The sequence below is a fragment of the Leptopilina boulardi genome, unplaced genomic scaffold, assembly GCF_019393585.1.
Source record: "Leptopilina boulardi isolate dan_hultmark-lab unplaced genomic scaffold, ZJU_Lbou_2.1 LbouV2_302, whole genome shotgun sequence".
Lineage (NCBI taxonomy): Eukaryota > Metazoa > Arthropoda > Insecta > Hymenoptera > Figitidae > Leptopilina > Leptopilina boulardi.
The window spans coordinates 2714481-2720480 of record NW_026137866.1 but is presented as its reverse complement, the minus strand read 5'-3'; positions in this window follow the sequence as shown (position 1 = coordinate 2720480).

Below are 6000 nucleotides of genomic sequence, written 5' to 3'. Positions count from 1 at the left end.
ATAATAAACACAAATTTTTTTAAAACATTTTATAATTTTAAAAACTAAACAAAAAAGAAATTAATTATTTAATTATATTTATAAAAAAATATGAAAAAACATTTACCTTTTTTTTAATTTCAGAATGGAAAATCAGTAACGATCCATTTATATCAACGGGTAGTGATGCATATGGAATGTGTTTTAACGCTTTAGGTATTTAAGATATATATATATATATATATTTCATTTATTAATTTATTACAATAGTTAAAATATAGATAATTTTAAATATTAAAATTTGTTAAAAGGACTACCTTTAATGTAAATAGAAATTTATAGTCTATTTTACAAATGCACACTAAAAAAAGTTCGTTTAATTAAGTAATTGATAATATCATCTTTTAAAACTATTTAATTTCTTAATATATTATAATAATATTAATATTTAATTATAATTAATAATATTAATATATACAAAAGAATATATTCTTTTAATTGAAATAATTTATTTTTGTAGCCAATATAAATTAATTACTGTCCTTTTTATTTGAACAAAACACTTTTTAGGGAGGTTGACATTCGATTTGTCAAGTATAAACTGGAAAATTGACAAATATACATCAATTTTACAATCAGGGACCACTAAAACAAAAATAACAACATGGAAATTAACACAAAGACAGAAATAAAATGAAACTTATTAAACATATAAATAAAAATAAATAATAATTTTTTTTAACAGAAAAAATTACTTCAAAAATTTGCACAAAAATAATGAATAATAATTAAAAATAATAAAGGAATATAAAATTTCAACAGAACAACAGTTCTCGTCTGAGGCACAATTAAAACTGACATCCAAACTCTATACGATTTCTCACAATATCACTTAAAAACAGAAAATAAAAGAAAAACAAGAATAGAAAAATGAGAATTTCCTAAGTAATTTATTTGACTCAATTATGAAAGACTATTATCTTATTTAACACATTTACTTATGTTAAATAATTAAATACTTTGCGTAAAAATAATTTTAATTATTTTAATAAACAAACCTTATTTATTAAAATATAAATTATTTGATTGAAAACATTCATTATTTTGATTTAAATCTTAACTTTTTTAAACCAATATTACAAAGTTTTAAATTAATTAAAGTCATAAATTTATCTGACTACATAATTTTCTTAGAACAAAAATATATTTTCTTTACACAGAAAATTTTTTTCCGTGATATTCGCTAAAATTCTTAAACAAAAACTTTTAAGTAAAGTTATTACTTTTTATTTACCAATAATAAATTATTTAAAACAATTCATTTATTTAACACCAATAATAAATTATTTAAAACAATTCAAATAAATATTTACTTGAATTAAAAAACATGCAGTCTTGAATTAAATAATTGTCATACTTGATTTAACGTAATATTTATTAGGTTGAATTATTCCATTTATTTAATTTAAGTAATTTGTATTTGATACAAATTACTATTTGATACGATAAAATGAAATATTTAGGTTTAGTAAATATTTAGTTGGTTCAAATACAATTACTAAATAATAGACAAGTAAATTATTTACTGGGATAAAATAATTATAATTTCATCCAAGTTATTCTTTTTTCCAGTGCATTGCAATACTTCTATATAACAAAGATTATTTAAATTTTAATAATTTTTTATGTAGAGTACTATATTGACGAAGTAAGTGAAGAAGTATCCTATCAGGATTTAGAAGCAGAAACATGTCCATGTGAAAATTTTCAATGTGAGTAGAAAATTTTTAGCAGTTGTTGATTGCTATTGAATTATACATTAGAATTACTCACAAATTTTTTCTGAAAATTTATATTTATATGAAGTAGGACTTTAGTCAGGGCCTCAGCTGTTTAAAAAAGTGTAAATAAACTCAGTTTTGTAATATTACTTTTTTAAAAAAGTTATTATCAATGAAAGGGATCTTTTATACTATATTCTTAATTTTTTTTTCATATTGAAGTTTGACGAGAATTTACCGACCGAAACCCAAAATAGAGTATTCACTAGATTTAAAATAGGTCTTTTATCATGGATTGGTAGTTTAGCCAATTAAATTTTTTTTAATAAAACATGTTTTTTAGATCACTGTTTGTAAAAAAATTATTAATAATTTTAAAAATTTTATATTAGTTTTTTCTTAATTTATTTTATCATAGGAAATTGTCTAAAATTTCTATAATTCTTTCTCATATGCAATGTTATTCTTAGGTACTGTATTATATTCTATATAATAATCGCAGAACCTATCAAAAAATAATGGATTTTTGTTTGTCAAAATGATTATTTTTAGAAAGTAACGTGTTTCAATACTTTAAATATGTTGATTTTCCTATAAATATATAAACATTTAAAAAACAATTTAATTTTGGTAGAAAATCTAATTTCGCACTCAGGAATAATAATATTTTTTATTTTTTTTAATATTTTTTAAAGCTAATATAGATGATTACGATTTGCTGTCAATGAACGCTTGGGTAGAAAAATCAAAATTTAAATGCTGTCTAGGAATATTAAAATCATCTGAGTTTCTAAAATTTGAACTGTCAAAATTTGTTGTAAAAAATTTACGTCCTCCATCAAATAATGAAATTTTTCAAATAATTAATGCAAATCATAACATTTCGGTCAAAATTCAAAATTTGAAGTATAAATGGGAGCACTTGAAGAGTCACCATTCATATAAAAAATCGAGTTTTGAGGAAGCAGTTTTAAAAAAAATAAAAGAATTATCAATTGGCAAACCAGGTAAATTTTCATCAATTCAATTTTAATATAACACGCTGAAATTATTTTATTAGAGTGACAGAGATTCTTATATTTTTTCAAATGTATCAATAAAATGGTTTTTTCGTTTAATTTGAAAAAAATAATTAATTATTGCTTATAATATTATAAAATTTTACATTAGTTTTAATTTCCCTTAAAGACTCTTTGAAATAGGTTTTCAGAAATATTTCATTTAAAATTATCTGTCCTAATCCACTCAGCACATGATGTTTTCTAAATATTTCATTGAAAGATTTAGTTCTTGAAATATTAATAAAATCAGGGAACAGTCCGTTCATTGCATAAATATTTCATTGAAATATTTTGGAAACTTTCAGCTTCAATGATGCGCAATGGTAGATCTCAGTTTCTGTGGCATGTCTAAAATTTAGCATTAAAATATTTCAAATTTTTCAATAAAAAATTCAGAAAGTATTTAGGAAATATAATTTGCTGCGTGGGAAATATATATTTTTACGTACATTTATATTATATTTATTTTAGATGAAGATAATGAATATCATATTCCAAATCGTACATAAACATTTAATGACAAAATTTTAGTTGTTTCCTAAGAGTACCTCACGAAAAGTAGCTCATGACGAAAATTTCCATAGATTGTAATTTCAAGTATGACATTGTAATTAGTTTTTATTAAAATTTATTAATTACTTTATTATTAATTATTAATAATATTAGATAAAAAATGTTAAATATAGTACTTATTTATTTAGTAATAACTTATATATATATAATTAATGATTGTGACATAAAAAAAGTAATACAAAGTATCTTAAATGTCTGTACTTTAAATACCTATCCTTTAATTTCAAAATTAAACTATTTTCAAAAAATTTTTTTTGAATTTTAACAATTGAAATACCTTCAAAAAACTTAAATTTTCAATAAAATTTTATTATATAAAAAATAATATAATTATCTAATTGTCAAATTACAGAAATTAATAATTGAAATTATTAATATATTTATACCTATAGATACTTTATTATTTTTTGTATAATTTTACACGGAAAAAAATTTTGTGATTACAAAAAATCGTTTAATTAGGCAATTTAGGTTCCTGTAACCAAATTTTGGTTAGCTGAAACAACGTCGTAGAATAATCTCAACCAATCATTTGGTTAGGCTAACAAAATGGTTATGACAACAGCAAAAAAGAAACGAATTCACGAAAATTAAAAAATGTTGAGAAATCTTCTTTCAACAAGAGTTTAAGAGTAGGTAATTCGCAGTTCAGATTTCCAGGTGTGTGGTAAGTTGAATTTAAGCAGACTCGAAAAATAACGCATTTCGGACAAAAATAAAAATATTTTTTGTTTTAAGGGAAGTCATAAACTTTATTTTGACCCACTTAAATTTAAATTATTAAGGATGTAGTCTGGTTAAAAGAGGCCTTTTTTAGAGCTTATTTCAGGATTTTTTTTATTATAAAATAAAATATAATCACACTAAATCTTTTGACTTCCTTTTATCCTCATTATGAAGTGTTGAAAAAAATTTTAATCGATTACTTTTTACTAGAGTTTATTATTTATATTTAATATTAATGTTTATAACAAAAAAAAGGTGGCGCAGGTGATTTACAAAAATCTATCCGACCGATTACTCCGATTTTTTACAGCTTATTCAACACAAGCATGGCTCTGGCCTGTACTAGAACTGTCTCTTTTTTAGAGTTAACAAAAAGTTAAAAATAAAAAAAAGTTATCATTAAATGTAAATGACAATGTCTAGTAAAAAATAATCCATTATAATTTTTATCAAGACTTCATAATGAGAATAAAACGATGTAAAAAGATTTGGTGTGACTAGATTTTATTTTATAATAAAGAAAATCCTGAAATAAGCTTCTAAAAAAAGGCATAAAAAACATACTACCCCCTTAAACGAGGTATTTTTCCTGCATCATTCGGGTTCTAAAAATATATATGGTGGTAAAAACAAAATTTTAAATTTTGACCATTTTAAAATTTATATTTTTAAAGACAATTAATATTTTTTAAAATCCATGCGAGTGATTCTAAAGAATCAATAAAAAGAGTGGAAAAAATTTTCAGAAGAAAAATACTTCAAATGATGAAAGAAGCAAAATATTTCAAATATTAATTTTTTTAAGAAATTAATTTCTAAAAAGGTTACCCAGTGAGCAAAAATCCATGTTCGTTCTAAAAACGTTTTAAGGACGTTTTTAGAACGTTTCATGTCCGCCAAATAATGTTCTGGAACATTTTAAGAACATGGATGTTCAAATAATGTTCTAGAACATTATCTGGCAGACAAAACACAAGCTACAACGAAACGTCGAGAATGCCTGTACCTAAAGAGTCTCCAAAGGTTGCAGTTTAAGTAGTTTAAGACTGAAAAATAGATTATTTTAAGGTTTTATTAATCAACTAATATTGAAAAGAGAAATAATTATCTTTGTTTCTAAAACACAAGCTACAACGAAACGTCGAGAATACCTTTACCTAAAGAGTCTCCAAAAGTTGTAGTTTGTGTAGTTTTAGACGCAAAAATGAATTATTTCAAGGTTTTATAAATCAACTTAAATTGAAAAGAGAAATAATTATCTTTGTTTCTAAAACACAAGCTACAACGAAACGTCGAGAATACCTTTACCTAAAGAGTCTCCAAAAGTAGTAGTTTGTGTAGTTTTAGACGCAAAAATGAATTATTCCTTGGATTTATTAAACAACTAATATTGAAAAGAGAAATAATTATCTTTGTTTCTAAAACACAAGCTACAACGAAACGTCGAGAATACCTTTACCTAAAGAGTCTCCAAAAGTAGTAGTTTGTGTAGTTTTAGACGCAAAAATGAATTATTTCAAGGTTTTAGAAATCAACTTAAATTCAAAAGAGAAATAATTATCTTTGTTTCTAAAACACAAGCTACAACGAAACGTCGAGAATACCTTTACCTAAAGAGTCTCCAAAAGTTGTAGTTTGTGTAGTTTTAGACGCAAAAATGAATTATTTCAAGGTTTTATAAATCAACTTAAATTGAAAAGAGAAATAATTATCTTTGTTTCTAAAACACAAGCTACAACGAAACGTCGAGAATACCTTTACCTAAAGAGTATCCAAAAGTTGTAGTTTGTGTAGTTTTAGACGCAAAAATGAATTATTTCAAGGTTTTATAAATCAACTTAAATTCAAAAGAGAAATAATTATCTTTGTTTCTAAAACAC